At 42.8% G+C, this 13094-nt stretch overlaps 1 protein-coding gene across 2 annotated transcripts in view; it reads right to left on the minus strand.

Moving 5' to 3' along the window:
• LOC144696939 (guanine nucleotide-binding protein G(I)/G(S)/G(O) subunit gamma-7) overlaps positions 1–13094 on the minus strand; it is a 221313-nt gene that overhangs the window by 98010 nt on the left and 110209 nt on the right. The window contains exon 1 of one of the 2 annotated variants that reach the window (XM_078568662.1): positions 4538–4562. The exons of the other annotated variant lie outside the window; for it this stretch is intronic. The gene's annotated coding sequence lies outside the window, so the exon portion shown is untranslated. Of the gene's footprint in view, positions 1–4537; positions 4563–13094 lie in introns of those variants that run through there. 2 annotated transcript variants of the gene reach the window in all.

A 13094-nucleotide genomic window follows, 5' to 3' on the forward strand; every position in this document is an offset into this window, starting at 1 on the left:
ATCACTGATTCCCCCTGTATCAACATCCTGGGGGTTACCATTGACCAGGAACTGAACTGGACCAGCTAAATAAATACTGTGGCTACAAGAGCAGATCAGAGATGGGAATTCTGCAGAGAGTAACTCACCTCCTGACTCCCCAAACCCTGTCTACCATCTAACAAGGCTCAAGTCAGGAATGTGATGGAATTCTCTCCACTTTCCTGGATGAATGCAGCTCCACAAGACTCAAGAAGGTTGACACTATCCAGGACAAAGCAGTCCGCTTGATTGGCATCCCATTCACCACTTTCAAAATTCACTCCCTCCACCACCGATGCACAATGGCAGCAGTTTGTACCATCTACAAGATGCACCACAGCTACTCACCAAGGCTCCATCCAAACCTGTACCATCTCAAGGACAAGGGAAGCAGTTGCATGGGAACACCATCACCTACAGGTTCCCCTCCAAGTCACACACCATCCTGATTTGGAATTTTATTGCCGTTCTTTTGCTGTCACTGGGTCAAAATCTTGGAACTCCCTTCTTAACAGCACTGCTGGTGTACTGGACTGCGGTGGGTCAAGAAGGCAGCTCACCACCACAAGGGCATCTAAGGATGGGCAATAAATGCTTGCCTAGCCAGCACATCCCATGAATGAATTTAAAATTTTTTTCGAAGGCAGCTGGTACACTAGGCGGGAAGAGGCTGACCTGGCTGCCAACAAGCAGAAGTAGGGCTAACTGGGGATCAGGCTTGGACCCTGTAAGTAAAATAAGAATGCAGTGAAGATTGGATGATAGGTCGTAAAAAAAAAAAATCTTCTGGGCCTGGGGCTCCTGGGGCACAGAAGAATGGAGGACTTCTGCTACAATTTGTAGCCTTCTCAGTATAGCAGACCAGCCTGATGCACCATTGTGGCGGTGGTAGCCACCAGAAATATTTAAATTGTGGAACCACCCAATCCCACACATAAAGGTTCCTATTGTACATATCTTAGTATTTACACTGGGGTTGAGGGCCATGCATTTTGAGTATTGTATGTCTGCTGATTAGAAGAAAATTCAGATGTTATTACAAAGGTAAGATATTTTGCCTCTTCCACAGGAAAAACTGTAATTCTGGATTCACAGAAGTAGAATTTAGCTTATCTTATCCAGCTCTGGCATCCAGAGCATTGAGGATCTCTGGTATTTCTCTTTCTGTGTCTAATACTATTACCAGTTTGCCGAGTTATTGGTTTCAAAAACAATTGCAGATCACTGGTTTTGGGATAGGCCAAACCCAGAGTACTTTGGTTCATAGTTCTGGATTCTATTTGTATAAGAGTTTTATTTAAACACAATTTTTTTTCTTGTTTCTGGTAAACACTGATTACAACCCATAACCGTTTCACTTTACATCATGTTGCCTTGTTTGGGTAGTTAAGATTTGAGTAAGGGTGCATCAAAGCTGAATTTTCTACCCAGGGTTTTGTACTGTGTTTACTGGATTGAATCTTTGACAATTCCTGAAATGACTTCATTGGCCTAACAAGAATACATCTACGGATCCTATAAAAATATTTATGAATGCAACCTTTGCTGGGCCAAGATAATTTTTTCTATTTATGCATGAGATATTTTGCCAGAAAAAAGGATGTTAGAAATTAAGTGGAATATATTCATTAAACTGCTGCTGAAATAAGCTATTGCTTTGTAAAATGTGTCAAAGGTAATTTGGCCTGTTAGTCCATCAGAAAAAAATATAAATATTGTATAGGATATCTTTTATTCGATCAATCTGATAGTTTTAAACTGTTGTAGCTATGATCTGAATAGAATTCAAGAATAGCTGGCCTGAAAAATAAAACTGCTGAGTACATGTAAGGAATGAAATATAAAGAAATGCAAAGTGATAATGTTCCTTTTGCTGCATTATACAGAATATACGCATAAATAACAATCTAGAAATTAGTAACAGCTGATGAGCAACTTCAAAATGCTGACAACTCAAAAACTCATATGGAAGAATTTTCCCCCCGCTGGGGGCAAGTGCAGGAACAGGCGCAGGTGGGCGTGCCTCCGATCGGCACCCCCGCCGCCATTTTACGTGGGCGGGCCAATTAAGGCCCGCCCAGCATGACATCTGCCAGGAAGCGTTATGCACTCCCTGTGCGGGCGGTGGGGGGGGGAAATCCCTCAGCCGAGAGTGCACTCTTTCGCGCGGCGCACTCATCTCCCTGAGGTTAAGTGCTGCCTCAGGGAGATCGGCGCCAAATTTAAAAATGGTGAAGGTGTAAAAATAACATTTCCCTCACATTTCCCCTCATGTGACACTGTCACATGAGTTGGGACATGTCCATCACTTTAAAGGATGCATTTATTCAAATTTTAAAAACTCTGATGAAACCTCGTCCCACCCATGGATGAGGTTTCATGCTTTTTCTGAAGCCTGCTAGGGCTCCCGGCCTGCCCACCAACCTTAAGGTTGGACAGGCAGGTCCATTAATTATCTCAATTACTTTTCAAATGGCTTCAATAGGACGTTGACAGGTCGGCGGGCGCACAGCCGACTTGAAAATTGAAATGACGCGGGGTGACGTCGGGAGTTCCGCCCGATGTCATCCTGCGTCATTTTCCCCTTGGCGAGTGGGCCCCGCCCCCCGACCTAAAGATCCTGGCCATAAGGTTTATTCCTATAGCTGCTCTTTCATGGTATATGAATAAGTTAAATTCTGCTTTTCAGCGATTTGGGGAATCACACTCTGCGGTTTGGTCTATTTTAAGTGTGAAAACTTGTCAATAAGATGTGAAAATAACTAATGTGGTGGGCCATAAGCTTCTTGTAACTTTAGTTGCTGGTATACCTAATATCCTCCCACTTCTGTTATGGGGAAGCTAAACAGACAAAATGTATTTCTACAGTGACAGATTTAGACATTTTTGAAAGGGGATATGAGCAACCAGTATTTCCACCTTATTTTAATATTTAAATCATAGTCTTACACCTGCAGTAGCTGCACGATGTGATTTCTATGTACCAATGAGAAGAGCATGTGTGCTGCATCCTCCAACTATTGATACTGGGCATTGACTAGCCTACTCAGTGATCTTTAGAAGGACCCGATATAAAACAGGCTAATGGTAAATAATTTTCTTAACATGATCGTTGTAAGGCTAGGAAGAGCATGAATCCTCCAACCCCTTTTGAATGGCAAACTGCCTGTGAGTGCTGCCTCGGTTCTTGCATCTTGTTGGCACTATGAAAATGAAGGCCAGCCTTGAAAATTGATGGGACCTCAAGCCAATATAAACTGAATTATATGTAACTAGTAGGGTAAATAAAGGGGAACCAGTAGATGTAGTATACCTGGACTTCCAAAGGGTATTTGGTGAGACGCCACACAAAAGTTTAATAGGCAAGATAAGGGCTCTTGGAGTTAGCAGGAATATATAGCATCGATAGAGGGTTAGTTAACAGTCAGGAAGCAAAACTAGACATAAATGGGTATTTTCAATCTATAGAAGAGACGTTTTATGTTATAAATATGTAATCCAGCAACGCTCTGCAATTTTGCTTCCCTTCAGGAAAATGCATCACGTCAGCTGAAATCAGGAATCTGCCATGTGGAAATTTGCAAAGTGTTATTTTACCTTCCGAGTGGCACAGCCTTTTGGAACAGTTCCTATCTCAAGCTTAACTCTTTAAAAGTGAACATTTGAGATTTCTTCATTATTTTCATTGGAGGTTCTCTGCATTATATCATCTAAACTTGTTTCGAAAAGGTTAGCATAGGTTTATTATTGAAAGGGTTAACAGAAAAGATGCAGTAAAATCCAAATAGTTCTAGTGGTGGTGATGATAAAAGCTGTAAAAGAGGGAAGGAAAAGCCAGAGGATTGAAGAGAGGTTGAAGTGCAGAACATATGAGTGTCCAACATTTTTTTGCTGTTCTGATTTTGAATATGTCTGAGATAGTGACTACCACATAACCCATACCTATAGCACCAACCTTTGTGCAAAATATGTATCATTCAAAAAGCTGAAACTTCAGTGTTTCAGCCTTTAGTCACATAGTTAGGAGTACAGATAATTAAGACATGACTGATTCTTTATTCCGATTCAGCAAGTGGGTATTTCAAAAGGTTAACGTACAGATTTTCAGGACCTTGATAAATACATTCCCTGTGAAAGAACTGTGGATTCTGTCATATATATATCTTTTTAAACAGTGTTCCTTGTGGCCTATTCTGAGTCACACACATTGCATTACCCCCAATCTTCAATGACACCAGTAACAATTACCTGCTTTGTATGGTGCATGATTTAACTATCGTAAAATACACTCAGTGGGGAATGGGGTGGTGGTGGAGAGGGGGGTGGGGGGGTGGGTAGGAAGCAGAGAGACAAGCAGCACGTATGCCAATTAATACAGCTTTCACATCCTACACAGATGATGCTGAATGATTGCGAGAGCTCTTAATTGACTCAACTGTATTCATGCAGTGCCCATATTCTGCTTGGAAATCAATGCCTCACTTGTGCAGTATTATGTTAATAACAAAGTATGTACCTCTCTCTTTTGTTTCCAGGAAATGCTCTGCAACCTGCAGGAAAAGTTAGAGAAAGTGACATTAATGCTTTATCTATGTTTAAATATATATATACACACACACACGTATATAATTCAAAAAATATATTCATTCAATCTGGGCACAAAACAATCATATTGTTGAATGTTTTTCTCCTGCTTTTCCCCAAAGTGGAAGAAATTGGAGAAAGCAATCCTAGGATATTCTCACGTATCTCTTAGTAATCACTCAATACCAACATTTGAAAAGGCCTAGGAACACATAACTCATTGCTCTACATGAGCAGTGAATTCAACTGCTAAACCACAACTTAATTTTTACTGTTTACTATTGCAGAAATAAATTAAAAATACTACTTGAAAACAACTCGAGATTGGCACATAATGGATCAGAGTCCTTATACCAATTACTAGAGGTATACAGATTTGGCTACTTCCAATGCTGCTGTTTCCCTAAAGGTTGTCCATGTTGCGCACGGTAGCCAATGACATGAATCCCTCTGCATGGGACAGGGAAAGAAGATTGGTGGGACACCAATTTCTCAAAGCACGCCTCCTATTCACTGGTGTAAAATAGTACTGTTTCTAAGGCCCAACAAGATTGACTTATGGCTGAAGGAGGACAGGACAATGGCAATTAAAGATAATTGAAAATACTAAAAAGGAAAAAGGAAATAATAGAATCCTTCTGCAGATTGTGGAATAACAAGTCTTCAGCACTGGAGAAGATTTAAACTGTAGTGAGTGTAAATGTATTGCAATGTAAAATGCATCAATTTCAACAGGATTTACCTTCACAAACTTGTCAATTTCTCAGAAAATGAAAAACGTACACAGATTTTCTAGGAAACATGAAAGCATCAAATGGGTGGCATATAATGCAGGGATGTGAGATTCCAAGTCACTGCTGGGTTAAAACTGATTGGACAGAAATTGCTACTTTTTAATTATTTTTATTATTGTTTCAAATTTTAGGAGCTGAATTTGAGTTAACTAGGGTGAAAAATATCAATGTGGCAGGCACAGCGTATAAAAGCAGAGTTAATGCTACACTTGGACAAACCACTGGTTAGACCACAGTTAGAATATTGAATGAAATATTTGCAGTGTTATGAGATGACAGCTTCTATTTGCCGAGGGCAGGATGTGCCACCGCCTGCTTGTTCTGCAGCCCACAGATGTTGCTGTCCACAGCCCAATCGGCCAAAATGATGGCAGGATCCCAAATTTGCCCAACAAATGTGTGGCAGCCCCTACGTTGTCTTTTCATGAAAAAAGCGTGAAGCTCTATGAGGGACCCCGCAATCATGTTATTTAAAGGATCATGCATCCTGATTGCAGGTAGGATAATTAATTGGAACATTTTCTATTGTAAAGTGAGGTGGAGTATCTGCATATTAAGTGTTGAATCCTGACTGGCAGAGACTGGTACTGGATGAGTAATGGGTGCGTGGAGCAGAGAATCATGAGACGGCTGTGTTGTGGTGAGTAGGAGATGTCATGTGAAGATGTATTCACTGATGTTGCTCACCCGCATGAGGTCATTAGACATGGCACTGTTGGCAGATCCTCAGATCCAGACTCCAAGAGCTAACCTCTTTGGCCACCTGTTCCCAACTGCCCTCTGAGGGTCGTTCTTGAGAGGCTCCTTGCCTCCTAAAGGACCATGGCCTCTGTCTTAATGTCCACCTGCACCACTAATGCCTCTGGGCGGCAGCCATCAATATGGATCCCTACTTCTGGTCCAGTGATCATTTTACAAGAGTTTATATTACACCAATCTTTTTGCGCAGCTTCTCTTTAAGATACAGAATTTGTAATTCATTCTTAGGATGCAATGTATCTGATGTATCTGGCAATGCCAACATTTACTTCTGATCACTAACTGCCCTTGAGAAGGTTGTGGTAAGCTATTTTTTTGAACCACTACAGTCGATGTGGTGTAAGTGCACCCACAGTGCTATTCCTGAAGGAATTCCAGGATTTCTTCCTAGCAACTGTGAAGGAACGGCAATACAATTCCAATTCAGGATGGAGAGTGACTTGGAGACAAACTTGCAAATGGTGGTGTTCTTATGCGTCTATTGCTCCTGTTCGTCTAGGTGGTCGAGGTCACAGGTTTGGAAAGTGCCGTCGAAAGACCCTTGGCAAATTGCTGCAGTGCAACTTGTAGATGGTGTATACAGCAGCCATTGTGTGCTGGTGGTGGAGGAAGTGAATGTTTAAGATGGTGGGTGGGGTGCCAATCATGTAGGCTGCTTTGTACTGGATGGTGTCAAGCTTCTTCAGTATTGCTGGTGCCGCACTCATCCAGGAAAGTGGAAAGTATTCCATTGCAGTCCTGACTTGCACCTTGTAATTGATGGACAGGCTCTGGGGAGTCAGGAGGTGAGTTAATCACCGCAGAATTCCCAGCCTCTGACCTGCTCTTGTACTCACAGTATTTATATGACTCATCCACTTGAGTTTCTGGTTAATGGTAACCTTCAGGCTGTTGATTGTGATAGTGGAGGATTCAGCGATGGTGATGCCATTGAATGTCATGGGGAGATGGTTAGCTTCTTTCTTATTGGAGATGGTCATTGCCTTGCACTTGGGTTGTGCAAATGTCACCTGCCACTTATTAGCCTAAGCCTGAATGTTGTCCAAGTCTTGCTGCTTGCAGGCACGGACTGCTTCATTATCTGAGGAGTTGCGAATAGTACTGAACATTGTGTAATCATCAGCGAACATCCCCACTTCTGACCTTATGTTGGAGGGAAGCTCATTGATGGAAGTAGCGGAAGAGGGCTCTACTGCAGTGATGTCCTGGGCCTGAAATGATTGCCCTCCAGCAACAACAACCATTTTCCTTTGCACTAGGAATGAGTGGGGGGTTTTCTCCCTGGTTCCCATTGACTTTAGTTTTGCTAAGGCTCCTTGATGTCACACTCATTCAAATGCTGCCTTGATGTCAAGGACAATCATTCTCATCTCACCTCTGGAATTCAGCATCTTTTTGTCCATGTTTGGACCAAGGCTGTATGAGGTCTGGAGCAGAGTGCCCTGACAGAACCCAAACTGCGCATCGGTGAACAGTCTGTTGTTGAGTAAATGCCACTTTGATAGCACTGTTGATGACACCTTCCATCTCTTTGCTGATAATTGAGTGTAGATGGATGGGGCAATAATTGGCCAGATTTGTCCGCCCTTTTGTAATTTTCCACATTATCGAGTAGATGCCTGTGTTGTAGCTGTACTGAAACAGCTTGGCTAAGAATACCAGTTCTGAAGCACAAGCCTTCACTACTACATCTGGGATGCTGTTAGGGCCCACGGCCTTTGCTTTATTTAGATGATTCTCAAACAGCAATGCCAGAGCCTCCTGCTATTTGCAGATCTTGCCGTCAAAATTTCAGGAGCAGACAGGGATGAGCAATAAATGCTGGCACTACATGCCACGTTCACATGCCATGAATGAATAAATCATTTGTTTAACAAAAGATGCTAGATCTGCTGGAGTGCAAAGTTGACCAATTTGAGGAGAGGAGGTCAATTAGTTATATATCAATTGTGCTTAATTATATGCAGGTGGAGGGCATTAATTGGGTTTTCAATTGAACAGATATAAGGAGACACTCAGTGAAATACGGGTGTAGTGGAGTTAGGACATGTAATCTTGTAATGTTTCACTCTGTGAATAAATGTTACACTGAGTAAAGATTGGCTCCAGTACTATCCATCACCAACTGGTTTTCTCGAATGTAACAGTTTACTGACAACATTAAATACTGGCCATCCTACAAGGTGGCGGCCACAGAGCCCTCTGCTTGTGCTGTAGAAAAGAGTCATGTCAGGGGCAGACTGATGGAAAGTTAGCGACTAGACATTAGCACAGTGTCATAGCATCCCTGTGAAGCACCGTACAGACAAACTCCTCCAATTCCTTTCTTTGTTTCTTTAATCCCAAGAGGTAATTGTTCACCCATTCTTAGCTTCTAACCTCCTTTCCTGCATGTCCAACACAGTGGAACGAGAAAGAGAGCCAAGGAGAAGGAAGATGATAAGGAGGGGGACGAACAGAGGCACAACTACCTTTCTACAAACTATGATGGTAAGGATGAGGATGATGTGGATAATGGAAAATAGAATTTGGATTACCCAACCCCCTTGAACCCAGCCTCTGTGTCACTTACATCTTCACATCCATGCACAAGCTTAGATACTTTCACAAGGGGAATCAGATGGTGACAGTGAGGATGTGGCATCAGATAATTCATAGACCCATTAAGAATCAGTAAGAATGTGCCGTCTTCCTACCAGATGGCAGACTGGTTATCACATTTTTACTTTTAAAATTCTCTTCCCAGCAAGTTAGAGTAGCATTCATAAGAATATGGGGATTATTTGTAGCTTAATTTGAGGAATGTTGGACACAAGGATGTTGGTCAAAAGATGTATGCATTTCTCCTTATTTTGTCCTCTTCTTAAGATTTTGACTTTTGCAACATTTCAGCATATGGCCCAATTTTTTGTTTTATTCATTGATGGGATGTGAGCTTCGCTGGCTAGGCCAATATTTATTGCCCATCCCTAATTGCCCTTGGGAAGGTGGTGGTGAGATGCCTTCTTGAACCGTTGCAGTCTATGTGATGTTGGTATACCCAAAGTGCTGTTAAGGAGGAAGTTCCAGGATTTTGACCCAACGACAGCCAAAGAATGGCAAAATATTTCCAAGTCAAAATGGTGAGTGGTTTGGAGGGGAGCTTCTAGGTTGTGGTGTTCCAATGTGTCTGCTGCTATTGTCCTTCTAGATGGTAGTGGTCGTGGGTTTGGAAGGTGCTGTCAAAGGAGGCTTGGTGAGTTCTTGCAGTGCACCTTGTAGATGGTACATACTGCTGACGCTGTGGATTGGTAATGGAGAGAGTGAATGTTTGTGGATGGGGTGCCAATGAAGCGGACTGCCTTGTCCTGGATGGTGTCAAGCTTCTTGAGTGTTGTTGGAGATGCACCCAACCAAGCAATGGAGAGTATTCCATCACGTTTCACACCTTGTAGATGGTGGGCAGGCTCTGGGGAGTCAGGAGGTGAGCTACTCGCTGCAGGATTCCTAGCCTCTGACCTGCTGTTGTAGGCACAGTATTTCTATGGATAGTCCAGTTCAGTTTCTGGTCAATGGCAACCCCCAGGATGTTGATAGTGGGGGATTCAGTGATGGTAACGCCATTGATTGTCATGGGGGCGATGGTTTGATTCTGTCTAGTTGGAGATGGTCATTGCCTGGCACTTGTGTGACACGAATGTTACTTGCCACTTGTCAGCCCAAGAATATTGTCCAGGTCTTGCTGCATTTGGACTGCTTCAGCATCTGAGGAGTCGTGAATGGTGCTGAACATTGTGCAAGCATTAGCGAACCTCTCCACTTCTGACCTTAGGATTGAAGGTCATTGATGAAGCAGCTGACGATGATTGGGCCTAGGACACTACCCTGACGAACTCCTGCAGTGATGTCTTGGGACTGAGATGATTGACCTCCAACAACCATCTTCCTTTGTGCTAGGTATGACTCCAACCAATGGAGAGTTTTCCCCCTGGTTCCCATTGACTGCAGTTTTGTTAGGGCTCCTTGATGCTACACTTGGTCAAATGCTGTCTTGAAGTAAAGGGCAGTCACTCTCACCTCACCTCTGGAGTTCAGTTCTTCTGTCCATGTTTGAACCACGGCTGTAATGAGGTCAGGAGCTGAGTGGCCCTGGCAGAACCCAAACTGAGCGTCAGTAAGCAGGTTTTTGCTAAGCAAGTGCTGCTCGATAGCGCTGTTGATGACCCCTTCCACCACTTTACTGATGATCGAGAGTAGACTGATGGGGCAGTAATTGGCCAGGTTCGATTTGTCCTGCTTTGTGTGTACAGGACATACCTGGGTAATTTTTTACATTGCCGGGTAGATGCCAGTGTTGTAACTCTTTCGAGTACATTCACAGTTCTTGACTTTTTGTTTCAAAGTCCTGGAGTGGGACATGAACCCACAACCTTCTGACTCAAAGGTGAGGGTGCTATGAACTGAGCCACAGCTGACACCTCTTTTTCGCTAGATAGTAGGTAGGGACAGTGGGAATCTTGTTCATCCATTCATGCGCGTCACTAATTAGATGAAGATGCCAGTGTTGTAGCTGTACTGGAACAGCTTGGGTAGGAGCGCGGCAAGTTCTGGAGTGCAAGTCTTCAGTACTATTGCCAGAATATTGTCAGGGCCCATAGCTTTTGCAGTACCCAGTGCCTTCAGCTGTTTCTTGATATCACTTGGAGTGAATCAAATTGGCTGAAGACTGGCATCTGTGATGCTGGGGACCTATGGAGGAGGCCGAGATGGATCATTCACTCGGCTCTTCTGGCTGAAGACTGTTGCAAATGCTTCAGCCATTGACATAGGGGCATACAAAGGAACATTGGACTTAGGAACAGGAGTGTGCCATTTGGCCCTTCAAGCCTGCTCCACCATTGAATATGATCATGGCTGATTTGGTTGTGGTCTCAGGTCCACCTTCCTGTCTGCCTCCATAACCCTTGACTCCCTTGTCTATCAAAAATGTACGTAACTCAGCCTTGAATAAATTTAAAGACCCAGCGTCCACTACTTTCGGGGGATGAGCATTCCACACTTTAGTGACCACCTGAGAGAAAAAAGTTCTCCTTAGCTCTGTCTTAAAAGATAACACAAGGGAAAACATCTTCTGGGTATCCAACCTATCAATTCCCCTCAAGATCATATGTGTTTCAATAAGGTCACCTCTCATTCTTTAAACTCCAATGTGTATAGGCTCAAAATGTTCAATCTTTCTTTATAGGATAAGCCCTTCTCCCAGGTATGAGTTGAGTAAACCTTCTTTCACCTGCTTCGAAAGCAGTTACGAGACGTTCGTGTCGTACAAATCCAGACACAAAGGGAGGTGGTGGCATACTGGTAATGTAAAATCCCTGGACTAGTAATCCAGAGACCCAGGCTAATGTTCTGGGGACAGGGGTTCAAATTCCACCACAGCAGATGGTGGAATTTAAATTCAATTATTAAAACCTGGAATTGAAAGCTAGTGTCAGGAACTCACTGTCTTTTTGGCCCTGTGCAATGTTTCGGTCGGCGGGCGCACATGGACAATTAAGAGGCCTATTAAGGCCATTAATTAATTAAGAGATTTTTCGCTGCCCGACCAACTTTACGGTTGGTAGGCAGGCGAATCGGCCAGGCATCCTTTGGATTTTTGAGGAAACCTCATCCATGGGATGAGGTTTCCGACATTAATTTGAAAAAAGCCTTGACATAATTTTTATTATGTATGAGTTCATGTGAGTGAGTCCTATGTGGGGACATCTTTTCAGAATTTCCAAATCTTCATTTTTGATTTTAAAATTCTTCAGCTCCCTGAGGCAGCTCTCTACCTTCAGGGAGCTTTAATTGCGTGCTCCCCTGGGCCTGCGCAGGCTTCAGCGCTCACCCTCCTCCCGCCCTCATCCTGGTAGCGCTGAGCCTTTCACAGCTGGTTAGCCGTTAACTGGCCAGCCGCTGTGAAATTGCGGTCGGGGCCCGATTGCGGGCGGAGGACTGTTTCCCAGCCTCTCCCGGGCCTGCCCACCACCCCGAAAATCCTGCTCATAGTTTCCAGTGGAAGCTGCTGGTTCTGGCTATGAGGAACTCTGGCTGATTTTTCTCCTTTCTAGGTTGTGGATACTGATGTCAACTATATCATTTCCATTGTTGACTTGGTTAAAATCAGATCTTCTAACTCAGTACAGATCGAGAACCTGGAATCTTTCTGTATAATTCTATAGTAAACTAAAAGGAATGAGAAAATGCTGCATGTAAAGAATGCAAAACACCATTTAAAGATTTCTTCAAAACGATTTAACTCTTTCAGAATTTATGCAATGAATGCAATAGTTTTTGCTACACATCAAAAGCTTAGAATAATTTAATCATTCAACAAGTAGGAAAATAAATGAGGCAATTAACATAGCAGTGTTAAGCATGTGACTATTTTCAGTATTATCAGATGTATCTGTTAATGAAAGGCCATGCAAGATACTTAATAAATCATTACAAAATAATTTTCAAAGAAGTGACGAACTGCTAGAAACTGGAAATTCTCTTTCCCAGTAATACAAATGAGTACAGTTGGCAAGTTCCAACAATAATGAATGCTGTAACAGTTTACCCCTTCCAATTGTTCAGGAAAGTGATTACTTTCTCTTATTTTTGTTAAGCTTGTTAGTAGATGAAAGAAAGGGTGAATATTAACTATAGCTTCTTTTATTCCTTACAAAGAATTTATGCAAGTGCCTTTCTATAGGATTACAGGCAAATGATGGCCTGCTGGAAGGCAAATTGATCATTCTAATAAAAGAGCTAGAAGTAAATTTTCATCTTCAGCTCTCCCAGTCTGTAGCTTCAAGTATCAGGAATGCAGCTTGGGCACTTGACTGTGCATCAACTACAATTTTCCTACCATCGTAACTAGTTACACTGAACATCTGTGCCAGGAGTGCTGAAAAAAGACTTCTCCTG

This window comes from Cetorhinus maximus, chromosome 2 (genome assembly GCF_964194155.1).
Source record: "Cetorhinus maximus chromosome 2, sCetMax3.hap1.1, whole genome shotgun sequence".
In the NCBI taxonomy this organism is placed as follows: Eukaryota; Metazoa; Chordata; class Chondrichthyes; order Lamniformes; family Cetorhinidae; genus Cetorhinus; species Cetorhinus maximus.